Genomic DNA, 20,799 nt, shown 5'->3' on the forward strand with positions numbered 1-20,799 from the left:
TCTGCGCCCCATGGCACGGGTTCCCGCGGTGGTGGCCCAGTCAGTCGGCCAGCGACAGGGGCCGCACAGGACGGTAGGCGACCACCGGGTCCCCTCACCTATGCTGCAGAATCCTGGGGGAGGCGGCGGGAGGGGGGGTCGAAGGTCCAGGGGTGCGGGGGCTGCAGGCAGGTCCTGTTGGGGATGGGGCGGGGCTGTCGAGGTGGGCGTGTGTGGCCTGTCACAGCAGGCAGCCAGCAGCTTGTGGCCAGGCCACTTCAGGCGCCGTCCACCAGCAGATCCTGTTGCCGGAACAAGTGCTCGGGTTTGTGGGCGGGCCCAGGGATGTGGCTCGTTGTGCCCTGCCCGGTCCTCACCTGCAAGACTTAGTCACTGTTGCTCCCCGTCCTTTTCTTTTATTCTTTTTTAAAAAAAATTATTAAAAACCCTTTTGAGCTGCATGTTGTAGCAATGCCCTCCTGGTTTCTGCGGAAACAAATTGAAATCAGTGAGGAGCGGTGGGCGGGGGGGAGGGGGCATTGTTTCTTCCCCGGGACCTTAGCCGACTGCCTTTTTCTTTAAGTCTGTCCCTGGGTTGCCACCTGGACCTTGCAATGGTGAGAGGTCAGTAGCAGGGGGGTGCGAGTGCAGGCGAGCACGAGTACGTGCTTGTCACTGTGTCATGTCACCATATCACTCTCCTCCCACCTGGGGATAGTGCGTCACATGATGCATCACCATTGTCTGCAGTTTCTGTAGTGCCCAAGGATCAGCAGGAGGCTCCGTAGAGACCCCTGGAAAAGAAGTCATAGCCGTGAACACCAGAGAGGAGCACAACCCAAAGCCGTCACCGGAAGTCCCCGCACTGAAGCTGGAAAGGCCCTGACCACCCCGAGGTACGTCTCAGAGTTGCCAGATGCTCCTTCCTCTCCAGGGGACATAAAAGTGGGTTGTGATCTAAGCTGCCCATCACTTTCAGGGAAGGAAAAGCAAGCAGCTGACCTGCTGTCCTTTTTCTTTAACTGAAAATTTTATACTATTTGAACAGACATATCTAGCCGAATTGATGAAAACTAAGTGTGGGAGCCGGCAAACAGAACACAGGGAAAGAGGGAAAGAGGGCACTGGCCTTGCGCACAGCTATCCTGGTTTGATTTCCTGCATCCATAGGGCCCCCACAGCCCACCAAGAGATTCCCGAATGCAGAATGTGAAGGAAGCCCAGACTCTTACTACTGTTGGATGGGGTCCCAGAACAAAACAAGAACACGCTCAAGAAATGTGAGTTGGGTACTTAGTAGAAATAAGAACCTCTACCATCACAACTTTCTGGAATTTAATCAGAGTAAAAGCTTTTTTTTTTGATGGCAACAGAGATAGCACAGATCATTTGGTGGCTGCCTGGCACACACTTCAACCAAGTTTCAATCCCCATCAGACCAAAGGGTCCCCACATCTTCATGGGGGATCAATGAGCAGAGACACAAGTAACCCATTAGCATTACCAGGAGTGGCCAACAACAAAAAATAAAGCAATAAATTTAGAGGCTGGAGCTATAGTAGCATAGCTAATAAGCCTCACACATGGCTGACCTGGGTCAGTCCCCAGCACCAACTGGGTATTTGAAGCAGCAACCACAGGCTATGACCCAGAAGCCAAAGGATAAAAAGAAGAACTTGTATATTAGTCAAAGCCCACCAGGCAACTTTGTCGGGTCAGGGTTTGGTTTGGGGGACAGCAGGGAAAGAACTTTTGGCAGTGCTAGGGGACTCTGCTTTCCCGGGATTGGACTGTGGCAGGCTGCTTCCAATGGCCAGGGCCTGCACTCCTGGCCTATCTCTGACCCTAGAAATTCAAATTCTAGATAAATCCTGTGTACCTTGTGATAACAATACAGACTGACTATTGGGGAGGAGGTCTTTGTCTTATCTTAGAAGGGTACCCTGGGAAGGAAGGGCTTTCCTATGTTCATTGTGCTACCTCACCTGGGTGAAACTGCTACCAGGAACGCTTGCAGGGTGGGCAGGAGACTTAGGCTGCAAGATGGAGGGAGGAGAGACCACCATAGGGGACAGAAGGAGACAAGATTGAGCGGCAGGGTGAGACTGGAATGGGGAGTATAGTGAGGCTGAAACAGTTGTGCGTGCAGAATGGAATAAGTGGCAAATGGTCTCCAACCAGCCTGGCAAGCCTGTTCCCTCCTTCATGCGTCTACTCAACCACACTCATTTATTTTATAACATAAATATCTCACTCGCATATACATGTCTCTTCCCTGGCCTCAGAGCTCCACCTTCCAGCCAGATCATGACCGGTTTCTCCCCCAGAAAGTCCTAAACCCCACAGACACATCTTCATGAGCCTGCATCTAGCACTCACTCCTGTTGTGCAGTAATTTATCTTAAAACAGTGCAAAAAGTTTGCTGTATAGGAAAATTAACCCAATATCCAGGACGTTTACTATACACCAGAATGTGAGCTGTGTCTCAAAGTTGTAGCAGCTGGAGTGATTCTACTTTTTAAAGATGAATATGATACCTTGTGGCCAAGGTGGTGATATAGGAGAAAAGGTGCTTGCCTTGCACTTGGCTGACCCAGGTTCTATACCTCAGCACCCCAGATGGGCTCCTGACCTTGGCAGAAATGATCCCTGAGTTAATAGCCAAGAGTTAGACATGAACCCTTTAGGTTGTGGACCTCAAATACTGCAACAACAAAAGGTAACTAACAAAGAAAACAAAACCAAAAATAAATTCATCTGCAAAGACAAATTCTACAGAGAAACACTTAAAGGATTGAACACTGGGTGCTAAAATCACATTTTTGGGACTTATTTTATGCTATAGAAGTTTTACACTCCATGTTTTATCCCGAATACTTATTCTTTTTCTCTGCTCTCACATCCGGTGTGTGTATGTGTGTGTCTCTGTGTGTGTGTGTGTGTTTCCTTCTGCGTATGGTGTATGGGCTTAGTTTTTGGGCAACAGCCAACAGTGCTCAGGGATTATTACAAGCTCTGGGATAAGAGATAAGTCTTGGTGGGGTCCGGGGACCATACGAGGTACCAGACATACATAGAACCTGGGTTGGCTGCTTGCAAGGCAACTCCCAGAATTGCTGTACTCTGGCCCTTTCTAAATAAATTATTTCTAGCACACCAGGAATGAGCCCTAGGCAAAGCTCCTACTCATCCCCAAGCCCTCTCAAACATCAAATATCTTCCTTCAAATATCTTAATTTATAGTACATCTCAAAACAACAGCATGGCTAGCATGGAAAAGGGAAAAATGAAATGAGGGGGGTACTTTGCTCCTTGTATTTAAGAAGCACACATTCCTACATATTCTTTTTTTTTCTTTTTGGATCATAACTGGCAATGCACTCAAAATTACTCCTGCAGTTGCTCAGGGGACTATATCGGATGCCAGGGATCAAACCTGGGTTGGCCACGTGCATGAAAAATGCCTTCCTTATTATAGTATCACTACAGACCCAGAAGGAGATATTCTTTACTGGGAAAAAGAAAAAAGGAAAGAAAGTTAGAGCAAGAGACAGTAAAGTGGGTAGGAAGCTGCTTGCATACTGTTAACCCGGGTAAATTCCTGGCATCCCATAGGGTCCACTAAGTCGGCCCACAGAAATTCCTGAGCACAGTGCCAGGAGGAAGCTTTGAGCATTTTCAATGTAGTACAGAAATTTAAAAACATGATAATTAAAAAAAAAGTGAGTTTCATTTTGAAACCCCACCCACCTGCCGGATAGCCGCCCTCATCATGGCAACCAATGAAAGCACAGGAGATAACTAAGTCTCATGCTTTAGGGTTGGGGTCCTGCCAATCAGAGTTTTGAGGTTCTACCCTTGTGAGGACCAAGCCAAAGGCTCCAGGTCAGGGAGCAGCACATCCTGTGTTGGGAGGGTAGGAATTCCAAGCCACCTATCCTTGGTAGGACCCACAAACCCAGGGTCTTGCGTGCTTAAAAAAAATAAAAACACAACCTTTACCTGCAATTATCACCCCAACAGCCTGGGACACCTGATCAGGGAGAGAGGAGAGATGCGGGAGGCTTCGTAAGTTGATGTGAGAGAGCAGAAATTCCTGATGTACAAAACCACCAACACTGGAATCAGACAGACTGTAAAGTTGTAGGGTGCTCGCCTCGCTGACACCAGAGAATCCTCTGCATCCCGATGGCCCCCAGAGCACCCAGAAACAATGCCTGAGTCCATAGCTAAGCACTCGGGCTATCACAGGGCATAACAGCCCCCATGCCCCACAACAAAAATAGCCCCCAAAGGAAACTAACATTAGCAAACCCCAGTCACATAAGGATCCACTGCTAGGGATGGCCCCGTCCCACCAGGGCAGCCAATGTGAAAGTAGGACAGGAACAGGGTCTCTTGCCATTGGGGGAGCGGCCGCTCTGCCCCTCAAAGTGAATCTGGAGACTTGAAGGCAGCGAGAGAGGGGCCAAGGTCCCAACAGGGGTCAATAGGGAGGGGAGGGTCGGCCAAGCCGCCGCACTTGGAAGGTCCCGTACCCCCATGGCCCGAAGCCCGCAGCACCCTGCACTAAGCCCCACGAAAACCCGATGCTGCCCCATTGCAGATCTGGGGGCAATCGGGACCACAGGAGCCTCTCAGGATTACACACTCACACCCTTGACACCTGGACCCCAGTACAGGCCCCACTACACGCCACAAAGCTCCGCCACACCTCAGGAACCATCTGGATATGAGGGAATACGTGAAAAACAAGCACAAAAGCGCCCCCCACGCAGCTCAGTGTGGAGATTGGTAGGTGCCAGGTGATCACGGGATTCTGTCCCCAGCCTCCCACAAAATTGGCTTCAAAGTCCCGCCGCTTCTCAGGGGCCCTACTCTGTCCTTTACCCACACCACATTTCCAGAAACAGAAGCACCAGGAAGAGCCCACTGTGATGTCACTTCCGGTTCAGAACGCAGCATTAAAGGGCCAGAGCCCAGATGTGCAGAAAAGCACTATGCCACCCAGACAAATAGGTGGCTCAAGGGGGATGGCCTCGCATAAAGGGGTGGAGAGGCAGCTGCTGGAGTGGCTTGTCATACATTGGGGGCTAGCGGGGAGTAAGGAGAAGTCCCCTGGTCTTGTACTGAGCAGACAATGAACCAATGCTCTCACACACAGTCCGTCAGGAAAAAAGCAAAGGGGGTTCACTCCAAGTAAAACAGGCAGATACGAGCAGGTGGGGCACTGGACAGTGAGTTTCTCCAGGAAGTCATCAATCAAGATGGGCTGAAAGCAGTGACTCGAAGCCAGCACTGGAGATGCAGAGAGGAACTGGCCTAGCACCAGCCCAGACAGCTGGAGAGATACTGGTACAGGAGCAAAGGCTTGTAAGAACATCAGAGAGCACTTTCAGTCACCGCTCTAGCCCTGATAACGCATGAGTAGTGGACTCTCGCCTAGAAGAAAAACCCAGGGGGCAGTTTAAGAAAAATTAAAACACAGAGAGATAGTACAGTGCACTGGCACCTGCCATGAACTTGTGTCGACCTGAGTTCCATCCCTGGCATCCCAAATGGGACCCAGCACCACCAGGAGAGACCGTTAAGAATTACCAGTTGTGCCCACAAACAAAAATATATAAATAAATAAATGAAACGCAGCATGTGGAGACCAACCCTAGAATGGAGATATACATGAAGCTAACAGGCAGTAAACTAGACTGGCCATTTTGTGGCCTTGCTTGGCATTTTGGAGAGATCTCAATGATGTTGAGCATTCTGGTCAATATAAATTGTTGGAATTTTACTGCTTCCAAGCAAAAGTTTGATCTTTCTTTTTATAGCCCTTACTACTGCTGAATTGAGGTCAGTGGATCCCAGGTATGTGACTGCCCTTTATTACTAGTAATCACAGTTAAGTCGAATTGCCTATTGAGATGGGTGCAGATGTTGGTGAATCTCTCATGTGCCCACCATTTATTTCAGGGTCCTCTGTACATTTCAAAGAACCAGCAAATATCTTTCTATGCCCAGTAAAGTCTGTATAACGTCTATATCCAACCTATTAAGGAAACTTGCCTAGGATGGTCTGCTAACTTGATACTTCCTGAAATTTTTTTAATGGTTTTACAAAACTAATGGAAATCTGAATATCGAGTGTGCAGACATGCTGGAGCAGGTAAGGTACTTCCTTGCACACAGCTGACATGACACCAACCCCAGGACCCCATAAGTTTCCCTGAGTCCCCCCAATCATGGACTACTGACCTTAGAGGCAGAATAAAGGCCTGAGCAGAGCTCAGTGAGTCTCCCAAGAACACAACAGGAGGGGCTAAAGAATGAATGCTTGCCAGTTTTTCTAATTTCAAAGGACTTGCTGAGGCATCATGGTTAAACTATCATTAGCCCAAGCAAACCAAACCAGGGCCTGTGAACCATGCCAGAGTTGGAGCAAAGAATCAAACAGTCTTGAAACTTGAAAGCCTGAAGTGCGAGAGGTTTTCGTACCTGTATATTTAGTTCTTATTTGATCATCTGCTTCCTGGCTTCTATCACCAAGACCCATTATTTACAGATTAACAGACACATCAAGTCCAATTTCTGGAACAGTGATATAGCTGCACCTGAATGATAACAAGGAAGTATTTTTCCCTTATGTGCTGACATCATGGGAATGGTATCCCGCACTATCAGGATAATTTCCCTCTTATCTCCACATTGGGAACCCCCACATCCTTATACAAACAAACCATGTAATACTGAATGGGTTTGCTATTAGGGCATCACTCATCCAGTATGAAATTAACGTTGTCTCCTAGGGCTTTCCTTGTTCCTTAAACCAATAAGGCTTCTCTCCAGTGTGAATTCTCAGATGCAAAGCAAAGCCTGAGTACAGATTGAAGGCCTTCCCTCATGCCTGACGCTGATGAGGTTTCTCTCCACTCTGAATTTTCATTCGCTTTACCGGATAAAACTGCATGGGTGGTCATGCGAGAGCGCCAGCTATCCTGAGGGAAACTTCGGAGGGAACCACCTACTGGATGGTTCGATTAGTCTTTCGCCCCAATACCCAGGTCGGACGACCGATTTGCACGTCAGGACCGCTCCGGACCTCCACCAGAGTTTCCTCTGGCTTAGCCCTGCCCAGGCATAGTTCACCATCTGGGCTGGAGCGATAGCACAGCGGGTAGGGCGTTCGCCTTACAAGCGGCCAACATGGCTGACCCGAGTTCGATTCCTCCGCCCCTCTCGGAGAGCCCGGCAAGCTACCAAGAGGCGGCTGTTCAGGCACGTCCACTCTTAGACATGGGGCTTATGGCCGTGTCAGGGAAAGTTCTGAGTCAGGTATACAGGTGGGCAATACTAAGGCCCCGTTGCCACCTTGCTCTAAGTAGTGAGAACGGGCCGATCAGGACCATACAGGGGCTCAGGGCAAAGAGCCTCAGATGAAACCACGTTATATGTATAGCTCGGGCGGATGGGACCAGAGATCACTCTAAGGCAGTTTGATCAGGTAAAATAGGAGGATGCTATTCTAGAAGGTTCCTGGGAGCGCGAGTCTTGCATACGAACACCCCAGAGTCAGTCCCAGCACCACTGTTCCAGTGAGAATTGCAGAGAGGAGAACTTGTGCACAGACTCAGAAGGACCCAAAAAGTGATGCTGGGTGAGGCCAAAAATACTAAACACACAAGCCCTGGACGTCACAGCCCATGATCACTACGGAGGAGAACAGGTCACTCAACGTCCAGTGAGTGATTCAAAGCTGTGCAAGGGGATGTGTGCCACAGGAGTCTGAACTTAAGGTTCAGGGCTGCCCTAAATCCCTCTCAAAACAGGTAGGTGTCTCAATGTGGAAGACCTCTGCTGGCCCCAGAGATCCTTGGCTCTGGCTCCCTGGGAGTGGCACATGCCCAGAACTGTGCACACAGCAGCGAGAGAACATGAGACTGTGTGACTGAGCAGGCGAGTCTCTCCAGAACGGGAAGGATGAAAAAGGGGAAATGCTTGTCCTAGGTTGTGAGTCACTGTAGCTACGGGGCGATTATGGGGCCAGCACATCCCAGAGGCCCCTAAAGCTGGGGAGGGTTCATCTGGAACACTGACCCAAGAGGAAGTCATGAGCACTTCCACTGTTGGACAAAAACAAATATGAAAAGAAACACAGGAGCAAGATGGAATAAAGGACAGTGGGCCCAGGGACAGTGAGTAGGGCAGGCGATCCCCACCATACCATCTGGTCAAACAAGCCATGCCAGGTGCAATATCGTATACAGAACCAGAAGTAGCCCTTGAGAATCACTGGGTGTGCCCCTCCCATCACCTCACTTCACAAAACAAAACAAACCGGAACAAATCAGACTCTTATTCTGGCACATCAAAGGGTTCCCAAGACTTGGCAGGAGGGATCCTTGAGCACTGAGCGGCGAGTACTCCTTCAGCATCTCTGGGTATGGACCCCAAATCCAAATTCAACAAAAAAACACAGGGTCAAAAATGTTGTCAAACAGCAGAGCATTGGGCACTCCAAACAGTAGTGACAACCCAGGGCTCCTTCCAGAACCAAATCAGAGATGGATGGCCCTGAAGTCTGTGTCCTCCTGTCACTGCTTTCTGTCATCTTGTCACTCCTCCTACCTGGGGATGGTCTGCCAGATGGGTCACTGCCATTGTCCCAAGCTTCTAATTCCCTAGGATAGCAGGAAGTTGTGTCCAACGACCTGGAGGACAAATCAGAGCTGTGAGCATCAGAGAGGAGAACAGCCCAGGGCCGTAACAGGCCGGAAGTCCCTGTCCTGGTGCCAAAAATGTCCTCACTGGCCTCACCTTTTGATACATGGTCACAGACCCACACAGGGCAGACACTGTCATATGCTCCTTACACTTCAGGAGAGGGTTTGCACCCGGGGTACTCATGGCGAAGGTAAGGCAAGTAGGTGACTTGGGTCCATTCTCTGAAAATACTCTAATATCTAAACAGGAATCTAGTGCTACAGATTAAAATTAGGTCTGAGCAGCGACAGCATATCAGGGAGAGCATGTATTGTGCAAGTGGCTGACTCTGCTTTGATCCCCCGCATCTCATACGGTCTCCCTGAGTCCACCAGGAGTGATTCTTGAGCTCACATTCAGAACTAAGCCCATAGAACTGCTGACTGGTCCCAAAACACACAAATGTAAGAGAAAGTTGTGTTCTAATGAGAAAAAAGACATCCAATTTCACAACTTTATTGACTTTACCCAGAGTAAAAGCATTTTTATGATGGTCAAAAGATAGCACAGAGCACGGAGTGCTTGCCTGGCATGCAGCTGACCCAGGGTCTTTGCCCACGACACACAAGTTCCCAAGCCATGCACGAGGGAATCAGTGAACACAGAGTCAGGAGTAATTGCTGAGCAACGACTGACATAGCTTCCAACCAAAAATAGATGAATTTATAGACGAGAGCTACAGTCTGCTAGGGTGTTGGCCTAGAGCTGACCGGGGTTCAATCCCTGGTACCCCACTGGGTATCATATGCATAAAATAAAAAACGAAAATGAAAAAAATGTATTTTCTCAAAGCCCCCTCCAGCCAGTTTTGTAGGACAGATTTGGGTTTTAGGGCCACAAGTGGCAGAACTTTGGGATTATTCATGAGGGTGTTTGGGGGACCCTGCATTGTGCCAGAGGTTGCCCCATGTCAGGCTGCTTACAAGGCGAGGACATGCACTCCTGGCCTACCTCTGACCCCAGCAATTCAAATTCTATATAAATCCTGTCAGCCTTGTGAAATGGACACAGATGGGCATGATGGGGGTGGGTGGGGTAGTACACAGAGGTGAGGTCCAGCCAGAAAAGGACATGGCAGGGTGATGGTGCCTGGTGGATCCCAGTATGATGCCAGTAAGCAGCACAGTCTGCAGTTCCAAAGAATTTTTAAAGATTTGCAGGGGACAGAAAGAGAAACCAGTGGGCATGACACTTCTCATGCATGTGGCTGACTTAATGTCACAACCTGAACTCCCAAGGAGTGATCTTGGAGCACTGCTGGGTCTGGCAGAAATCCCAAATCCCCTACCCTTCCTACACACAAATAAAAGCAAAGAGGCAGTTATGTGCCAACAGCAAAGGTTTGGAAATCAGCAGTATATTCTCGAGAGTCAGTTCTTTACTTTGTCTTTGCTTGGGGGCCACACCAGGCAGGACTCAGAGCTTACAGGCAAGGCTTTAACAGACTATATGATTTTACTCCCTTGGTATGTGATTTTGTGTAAGGAAAAGGAGAAGAAATATTACACTTGGCCCAAGAGAAATCTTAATGGTGAAAAGTCTGTAATTTTTCTCAGAGCCTCCAACTACTTCCCTACAGACAGTGTTTTGCTGTGGAAGGGAAGAACTTACACCTGTTATGGTGGCAGAAATCAGCACAATCAGTCTGGCCCCAGGTTCCTGGAATTGAAACAGTCTCGGCTTCCCAGAAATGGAACAATATGCAACTAGCCAACCTGAACCCACCTGGGAAAGTTCCTGTGCCCTGCCAGTGGGCTCAATCAATCATTATGCTCCTAGTCAAAATGTCCCAGAAATTGTCTTTTATTAACCCTAAAAGAATGAGCTTATGTAACCGTGAATGATTATGGAAAACAATTTTTTAACTACTGCCTCACCACTGTTAGCCTAGACACTTGCCAAAACAACTTTGTTTGGTAACTAGCTAAGTTTTTTCTGAAACTATACAAAATGTACTGCTTAGGTAATCCAACCCGTACTACCTGATGTCAGTGTCCCTATCAAGAGGCCACTCCGTGAGTGAGATAGTTGGCCCCAGTATACTGGATTACAACTCCTACTGCTTTCGCATTATCAAGTTAGTGTCTCTTTCTGTCTTGCTGCTTGGAAACCCATAGTTTCGTGCTTAATAGTTAAAATGTTCCAGAATGTTGACATCCAAGAACTTACAAAGAACATATCAACTGAGGGCAGGAGACAGCACACCAGGCTGGGGTGGATGTCAGCCAGCTGAAAGCCCGGGGGGGGCCTTTCCTGGTACCCACTGTCCACCAGTACTGTGAGCAGAGAGCAGGCTGCAGCCCTCCAGCACTGGCAGATGTGGCCCCAAATCCCACCTCATCTGCTCCCCTCGTAGTGAGATAGACCCGGGAAGAGGAGCCCAAATGGCGGATCATCTGGTTAAGGTGGGGTACATGGAATCTTAAGGACATCTGGACAGAGGCCCAGAGGCCCTGACCATCCTCAAGTTTGTAGCAAAAAGAAAAACAAGAAAAGAATAGGCAGGGAGCTGGAGTGATAGCACAGGAGGTAGTGAGTTTGCCTTGCACGTGGCCAACCCGGGTTCAATTCCCAGTATCCCATATGGTCACCGAGCACCAACAGGACTAATTTGTGAGTACAGAGCCAGGAGTAACCCCTGTGCATCGCTGGGTCTAATCCAAAAAAAAAAAAGCAAAAAAAAAAAAAGGAACAGACAGGAGAGATATTCACAAAGCCCAAAAAGATGGTCAAAGAACGGTCACTGTCATGACAAATTTTGGAGTGACACTTTTTTTTGGGGGGGCTTTGTGCCACACCTGGCTGTGTTCATTGGACCCTATGAAATGATGGGGATTGAAATCAGGCAAACTACATGCAAGGCAAGCGCCCTACTAGGTGTACCCACACCTGGTCTGGGAGAGATGGTCAATGGGTAGGGCTCTGCTAAGAAACTTGGTAGATACAAAAAATATCTTTTTCTGTAGAAAAATTAAATAGGGTAAGCAGAGACAGTACATAGGATGCTTTTCTTTCTAGCTGCTAAACCACATTCAGTTCTCCAAAGCAGATAGGGTCCGCAAGCAGTGCCAGGAACAATGTTGAGCTCAAATGCTAATCTTAGCACAGAGCACTGAGTGCTGTGAGTCAAAATTTACAATTCAAAAAGACAATAATAAATCAAAATTTTTCTGTGTAAAGGGTCTGGAGATATAGTACAGTGGGAGAAGTGCTTGTCTTGCAAGCAGAAAAACCAGATTTGACTACTGGCATCCCATATGGTTCCCTGAGCACCATCAGGTGTAACCAAGTATAGCAAGGTGTATCCTTGCTAAAAAATAGCAATTTTTTTTTAGCAAGGATACACTAATAAATAAATAAATAAATAAATAAAACAACTAAAATGGAATTAACTGAAATAAACTGATCAAGTCGAGGGAGCCAATGGTTCAGTGTAAGGAATGAAAGGTGGCCAGCAACAAGCTGTCCTGGAGATAATCCCCAAAAAATCCCCTGCCTCCACCTCCAAGAAGCAAAATGGGAAAATCCTGCACTGTGTGCACTGTGATTGAAAACAGGAGTCGGGGGTCGGGCGTTGGCATCTTGTACTATGTCTATAAATAGGAACCAGGTCTTTGAGAAGCTAAGCTGGAACTTTCTAGCTAAAATGTTCTTATGCCCATTGAAGTCACTGACATTAATAGCCCAGTGTTTTCATCATTAAAAGAATGATTTACAGTGCGTATTCACTAATTCTCATTTAACACACGTTCGAGAATTCAAATTTGAGCCCACTATTTCCTTAATTCCTTCTTGCTAAGAAATAACAATAATTTTAAAAGAAATTACTTTCTCGTTTGTTCCGTTATTTTGTTTCAGAAACTCTCCCAGCAGACCTTTCCTCTCCAAGCTCATTTTATTCCCTAACTCCATGCTTTTCTGACCACTTGGGGTTTCCTTTTCAGGTTCTGGGGTGATCACATCTGGCCATGCTCCGGGTACCCTATGTGGTCATGGGGTTCGAACCCAGGTTGGCTACATGCAAGGCCACTGTCCTCCTTACACAAAAAAAGCTTTCTTCAGAAAAATCTCCTCTGATCAATAGCACAGCGGGTAGGACATTTGACTTGTATGCAGCCGACCCAGGTTTGATTCCTCCGCCATTCTCAGAGAACCCTGCAAGCAACTAAGAGTATCTCACCTGCACAGCAAAGCCAGACAAGCTACCCGTGATATATCTGATATGCCAAACACAGTAACAAGTGTCACAAAGGAGATGTTACTGGGCCCGCTCGAGCAAATCGATGAACAATGGGAGTACAGTGACAGTGACTGTTTCCTAAAAATCAATTATTAAGTAAGATACAGCTTTCGTCAGGAGCACTCTGTGTGTCCCGGGTGAGGGGCCGCCATTCCTGTACACTATCATCGAGTGACCCCACCACTCAAAATGTAGAGACCTCAGCAGTTTAGGGCACTCAGAGCGACCACAGGGTGGCTGGCAAAACAAAACGACCTTGGGGACGCTCGCTGTCTCCCTGGGCACCCCAATACCTGCTCCTTCCCCGCGCCTCATACTCAGCAACAATGGTGGTTGATTGTAACTGTTGCCCAGAGAGTGAAGCCACCTTGGGTGGAGGGCAGGGATGGAAAGACCTGCATTCTGTGAAGCCACCTGCATTTCTGGTCCTAGCCTTAAAGAGCCAGCCTCCAAGTATTCCTGACCACATATATTTTGGTCACTGAAGAGTATGAGTACTCTTTACGATGGGCATGGTTCAAAAGGAAACACAACAAAACTGAAACAAACATGGCATCATACAGAGTCCGGCCCTCCAACAAGGAGGCACAATGCAGGATCCTTCCTGAAACAACTCAGAGACATTTGGCACAAGAAGGCTGAGCGCTCCTTGATAAGTGAGAAGGTCACTGCATCATCTTATCTTGTCACTCTCCTCCTACCTAGGGATGGTGTTTCTATTCGCATGTCACTATCTTCTTCTGCCTCTGTTTTTCATGAGGATCAGAGATCTGGAGGAGAAGTCAGAGTGGTGAGCACTGGAGAGTAGCACAACCCCCAGGCCTGAGAAGCCACAGTCTCGGGCAATGGCTCACAGACCCTCCTTGGGGATTACACCAGATGCTTCTGTCTCCCCAAGAGAAGCAAAATGGGTTGGTATCTGTGCTGTCTTTCATGACACAGGCTCTGGGCTTGGCTACAAGGGAGAAAACTCAGCCCTACCTTGACCTGGGGCCTCCTCCCTGGGTCCCACAGAAGGTTCTCACAGTCACAGCCAGGGGCTGAATCAGAGGCCAGATCCCGTGCATTAGCGCCCCCTGTGCTGGCAAAAGGGCTTCCCCCGACAAACATAGCCGAGAATGGGGCAGCCCCTTTCCTCTAAAAAAAAAAAACACACTTTCTACACACACACATGCACTTACCAACAAACTCACACACCCTTTACCCCCAGTATTCACCTCTATAAACAGGGGTCAAGGACAGGGATTTGCAATGTGATGTGAAGAAGCAAAAGTTCCTGTTCTGACAGACAGTAAAGCTAGTAGGATGCGTTGTTTGCTGATACCAGTCAACCCTCTGCATCCCCATGCATCCCTATGGCCCCCAGAGTACTCCAGGAAAAATATCTGAGCCCTGAGCCAGGAGCCAGAGTAAGCTCTCATTGTATCTTCGTGCAAGCAGAGCCCCCCATTCCCCACACCAAGTATAGCCCCCAAAGGAAACTAAAACACCAATCACCAATGGATCTACTGCTCGGGAAGGCCTCGTCCCATCAGGGAAGCCAATGAGAAAGACGGACAGGAACAGCGTCTCTTGGAATTGGGCGAGCTGCGGCTCTGCCCCTCAAAGTGTATCTGGAGACTTTACAGCAGCAAGCCTAGGGCCAAGGTTCCAACATAGGTCAGCTGGGGGTCAGCACAGTCAAGACCCGCCCTCGGAAGTTCCCTCTTCCCAAAGGCCCTCAGCCCCGCGTTCAGCCCCACACCCAAGGGCCGCTGCCCTATCGCAGAGCTAGAGGCATAGTGGCCGCAGAAGCCTCCCAGTATCAGTCATTCACACCCTCCTCCCCTGCACCCTGGAACAGTCCCAATGTACCCCCTGAAATATCTGCCCCACATCAGTAACTGTCTGGATATGAGGGAACAAGTGAAAAACAAGCATGAAAGCGCCCCCCTGCGCCCAAGCTTGTGGAGACCCACAGCTCAGTATTGAGATGGGAATCGCCAGGCACTCACAGGAGATCAGCCCCGTTCTGCCACAAAATTGGCCTTCCGAATCCCGCTTCCTCACAGGGGCCCTAACTGTCCTTTATCCATGTGAACAATGACGCTGACCCAATTTTCAGGAATAGAAGCACCAGGAAGGCCCCATTGTGATGTCACTTCCATCCCCACAAGCAGCCATAAAGAGCCCGGATCCAGAAGTGCAGAGAACCACTATGCCCACCCAGGTGAATCTCTGGCGCAACAGGGATGGGCTCGCATAGAGGGGTGGAAAGGCAGCTGTCGGAGTGGCCGGTCACAAAGTGGAGGGCTAGAAGGCAGTATGGAGAAGTCCCCTGGTTTTGTACTGGGCAAAAAATGAGCCAATGCTCTCACACACAGTCCATCATAATAAATGAACAGCGGGTTCATTCAAAGTCAAACAGGCAGATAGGGAGCAGGTGCGGCACGGGACAGTGAGTTTCTCAGGGAAGTCATCAAACAAGATCGGGTGAAAGCAGTGACTCCCAAGCCAGCCCTGGAGATGCAGAGAGAAACTGGCCTAGCAGCAAGCCCAGAGAGTTGAAGAGACACTGCAACAGCAGCAAAGGCAGGTAAGAACATCAGAGAGCACTTTCAAGTCAATGTTCTATGCTTGACAACAGGCGAGCAGTGAACACTCATCTACAAGGAAAACCAAGGAGGCCGTTTCAGAAATGCAATTTCAACCCAGAGCATGAACCAGGAGGGAGAGTGCAGAAGCTTGACACTTGCATTGAAACTGGTCATCTGGAGTCCATCCCTGTACGCCAAATCGTGGCCCAAGGAGCAACAGGAGTAACTGACAGGTATGTCCCTCCCCCCAGAAGTATAGTTCAATAAACAAATCCCATGATATCCAACATTCCTAAGAACAGAGGCATATATTTAGCCAAAGGTAACCAAAGCATACTGGTAAATTTGTAGCCCTACTAGGCCTTTCAGACAATCTATAGCACTGTCCTCCCGTTGTTCATCTCCTGAATGGGCCCAGTAATGTCTCCATTGTGAGGCTTGTTACTGTGTTTAGCGGATCGATTATAGGATGTGTAGCTTGCCAGGTTTTGCCGTGTGGGCAAGATACTCTCAGTAGCTCACCGGGCTCTCTGACAATCGAAATCATTATTATCAGCCAGGTGAAAACATCATGGTTGGGATTTAACTCCTTCCAAAGGCAAGTTTTGTTTTGTCCTAACACTACTGAAGTGAGGTGGGTGGGATCCTGGAATGTGACCCCCTTTATTAGTTAGTCATCAAAGCTGAATGCATGTTGAGATGGGGAAGCAGGGGGCTCTCCCATGTTCCTACCACCTGGAAAACATTTGAGTCAAGGGGCCCCTTCCACAATTTCAAAGTCCATTTCAATGGTCTCCAATCCTCACTATAAAGATCTTTGTCAGGATATTTTCACAAGATAAAACTTTTTGTGAATATTAATCTTTAGTGCAATGTAAAATTTTAGAAAATATGAATACAAGGAGTGTAGAAATGATACCGAAGACAAAGTACTTGCTTGCACATGGCTGACCTGGATTCTGAGCCCATAAGGATATATGTGACCCCCAGTCTGGATCCCTGAGCTAAGAACCAACAGTAAAGCCTGAGTCCAGGGGGTGTGGCACCCCAAAACCTAGCACAGAAAGACTGGAAGAATAAAGGATTTCCTGGTCTTCCACTTTGCAGTTTTCACTGCAGCTTTGTGATTCATCTCTGTCATAATTCTCTAAAACCAGGGCCTCTGGGCCAAGTTGGAGTGAGAGTAAACAATGACACAGTGATGAGCTGTGACCATTCCACAGAGGGCCTATTTTTGTACCTGTTTTTATTTAGTCACCTTCCTCATGGCCTCCATCACAAAGACCCACTATGTACAAGTTAAACATTCATGTGATGGAAACATTCCAGGGCACTGGCATGGCTGTGGTGCGGCGGATACTCAGCAAGAAACTTTCCTTACAGAAGTGACATCATAGGTAGCTCATCATATGATACGAGGATGATTTCCTTCTTGGCTGCAGTTTTGTACCACCTATGACCGCCCCTGTCCAAAGGAATCTGGCTAAACTGATAGGGCCTGTTCTGACCTTATAGATGGTTTATAGGGGATCAACTCATCCAGTATAAATTTTACAAAGTTTACTAAAGCTTGAAGGTCCATGAAGCCCTGTTCACATTCATTACATAAAATTTTCTCTCCACTCTTCATTCTCATATGCCTAGTAAGGCCTGCGGATCCAATAAAGACGGTCCCACATTATTTAGTTATATAGGGCTTCTTTCCTGTATGAATTCTGCAATGAATACAAAGACTTGAGAAATCGTAAGTACGGGATGCTTTGCAACTGGAACTTAGGAAGCAAAAATTCTTGATGTAGAAACAAAACCAAAAAGGTTGGGATCAGAGACAGTGAAGCAGGCAGGGAACTTGCCTTGCATGCAGCCAACCCAGATCAATCCTCACATCCCATATGGTCACTGAGTACCACCATCAGGAATTCCTGAGTTCAGAGCCAAAACTAAACCCTAAGCATCTCCAGATGTGGTACACAGGGCAAACCAAAACAATATTACTGAAAAAGTTTCATTTAAAACCCCACCCTCCGGCAGGGAACAAACCACCATGTGGCCCCACCACATCACGGCAATCAATCAAAGGAGAGACGATAACTGGATCTGCTAGTGCAGGGGTCTGAGGCCCTGCCCCTTGAAGTGAATCTGAAGGTTTTACACATGTGATGCCAGCGCCAAAGGCTCCGGATCAGGGCAGAGCGAAGTCCCGTGCAGGGAGGGTCGGGAAAGCCAGGCCGTGCTCTCTGCAAGTCCCGCAGGCCCCGCACTCAGGCCACCCCTCAGCCCCACGACCACCCGCCACTGACAGATCGTGGAGCAAGAGCCGATGGTGGGCAAAGGGGAGCCTCACGATCACCCACTCACACTCGAACCCTGCATCCCCTAAAGCCTCTGGGTTCCCCTAAAGCATTCACCTTGCCTCAAGAGCCACCTGGTATCAGAAACAAGAGAAAAACAAGCATGAAAGGGCCCCCAAACTGGAACAGCCCACACCGCTCACAGTGTGGAGGCACCGGGAGCTCATGGACCACCACTCCCATCCTGACAGAAAAATCGGCCTTCGTAGTCCCCCTTCCACGCAGGGCCTCCATTTCCTTCCCTGCCCACGACACCAATGGTGGCCTAACGCAGGCAACCACAACTGGAATAGAAAGGACATCTGAAGGTTGCTGGCCTGTGACGTCATTCCACTTCTGCCAGGATCCGGAGCCTTAACGTGTCATGAACCAGAGGCAGAGACCCTTTTTGCCCACCCAGGTGAATAGGGCTGAAGGGGGGATAGACTGGATAAAAGTGTCGAGAGGCAGATGATGGGGTCACACAGTGGGGAGCTGGAAATAAGGAGAAGAACCTTGATCTTCTACTGGTCAGTCACACAATGACCCAATGCTTTCACAAGCAGTTCAACAAGGAAAAACACAGCTGGGTTCATTCAAGGTAAAACAGGAAGGTTGGTACAAGTCACCAGATGTTGAGTTTTTTGAGGAACGAATCAAGATGGGGTGAAACCAGTGACTGCCAAGCCAACCCAGGAGATGCAGAGGAACTGGTCATGCAGCAGCCCAGAGAGCTGGACAGACACTGGAACAGGAGTAGAGGCTGGTAAGAACATCGGAGAGCACTGTCCAGTCAATGCACTACCCCTTGAAAACACCAAATCAGTGGACCCTTGACTACAAGGCAAACTGCAGGAGGCAGTTTCAGAAGCACAATTTCAAAACCAGAGTAGGGGGAAAGAGGCTTGGGTGCTTGCCTTAAATGTGGTCAATCTGGGTTCAACCCTCAGAATTCCAAACAGTCCCCTGAGCACCATCAAAGTGTAAAGCCAGGAGTAGGCCCTAAGCACTGCCAGGTGAGCACCACCACCAACATCATATATTCCTACCCTGAGAATGGAGGTTAATGGGCAGTAAACCATATTGGTCAGTTTGGAGCCTTTTATGACCTATAAGCAGATCAGAATCCTTTTGATCGTTCCGGTGACTACTAGATTGATGGGACTTTGCTAATTCCAAATTCAACACTTACTTTTTTCTGAAATATTATTGAACTGATTGGGGGGGGATCCAGGAACATGACCATCCTTGTAAGTAATCACAGGTAAACAGAACGGCCTGCTGGAATGTGGGGAGCTGATCCATATTCCCAGCATTTGTCAGACATTTGATTCAAGGGCCCCTTCTACCCTTTCAAATGTCTTTCTACACTCAGTAACGTTCATTTAAACTGTTTCCAATAGGGGTCAATGAGATAGGATAGCAGGTAGGAATTTTGTCTTGCACCATATTTAACAGGGTCCTAGAGCACCACCCGGAGTAATCCCTAAGTTTTCTGGGTAAGAACCAAAAATATGGGAAAAACAAAGTTTTAAACATTAAAAATAAACTGTCTTCATTGCACTCCATTAAAGAACATTGCTGGGGCCATTTGCCTAAGATGACACTTTCAAAAATATCAATCCTTTATTCTTACACAATGCTAACCAGTACCTGAATACAAGGGAGGCAGAGATGACATGGAGGAAGGAGCTGGTCACACATGGCAGACCTGGATTCCAACCACAGCAGCCCATACGAATCCTGAGTTCCCCAGGTATGGATGCCTGAGCTGAGAGGCAGGAGTAGGGCTCAGCTGGGTGAAGTTCCAAAGAACATGAATCAGGAGTAGCTGAAGAACGAAGGTATGGCTGTTTCTCTGTGTTAATACCCCAAACCCAGAGCCTCCAAGTTAAGCCACAGGGGTTGGAGCAATAGTCCAGAGGGGAGGGCATTTTCCTTGCATGGGGCCGACCCTGGTTCAATCCCCGCCAACACATATGCACCACCAGGAGTAATTCCTGACTGGAGAAGCAGGAGTAACCCCTGAGCATCGCTGTGTGTGAACCAAAAAGAAAAATAAGTTAAGTCAGAATCAGAGCAAAGATTCAGAAAGTAGTGAGCCTTCACAGCCCTGAGCCTAGGGGATTTTTTTGCCTTTTTTATTCACATTCCTACTGACTTTCACAAGATACGAAAATCTGACATCACAGAAGGTTTGTTACACACCACCAAGATCATTTCTTTCCTGGCTGCACTTTTGTAGCACCTTATATCATGGTCCAAACAAAACAGACTTTATTGAAGGAGCCTGTTTTGATGTTAAAAATTGTTATTAGGGGACTGAATTATCTAATGTGAATTTTATGATGTTTCCTAAGACTACAAAGAAACACAAAGGCCTTCCCACATTCTTGACGCACATGAGATTTCACTCCAATATGAACTGCTCTATGTGTAGTAAGGCCTGAGGGCAGACGGAAGACCTTCCCACATTCCTTACAAATATAAGGTTTCTGTCCAGTGTGATTTCTCAAATGACTAGTAAGGCTTGAGGAATAACCAAAGGCCTTCCCACATACCTTACATACATAAGATTTCTCTCCATTATGAGATTTCATATTCCGAGTAAGGGCTGAGGATAGAATGAAGGACTTTCCACATGCCTTACAAACATGAGGTTTCTCTCCAGTGTGAATTCTCACATGACGAGTAAGGCTGGAGGAATACCAAAGGCATTCCCACATTCCTTACACATATAAGGCTTCTCTTCAGTTTGAGTTTGCATATGCCCAGTGGGGGTCGAGGATCGAGTGAAGGCCTTTTCACATGCCTTATATTTATGAGGTTTCTCTCCACTGTGAATTTTCCTGTGTCTTGAAAGGTGTGAGGAGTAAGCAGAGACCGTCCCACATTGCTCAGACACATATGGTTTCT

Source organism: Sorex fumeus, unplaced genomic scaffold (assembly GCF_029834395.1).
Source record: "Sorex fumeus unplaced genomic scaffold, SorFum_2.1 ptg000041l, whole genome shotgun sequence".
Taxonomy (NCBI): Eukaryota; Metazoa; Chordata; class Mammalia; order Eulipotyphla; family Soricidae; genus Sorex; species Sorex fumeus.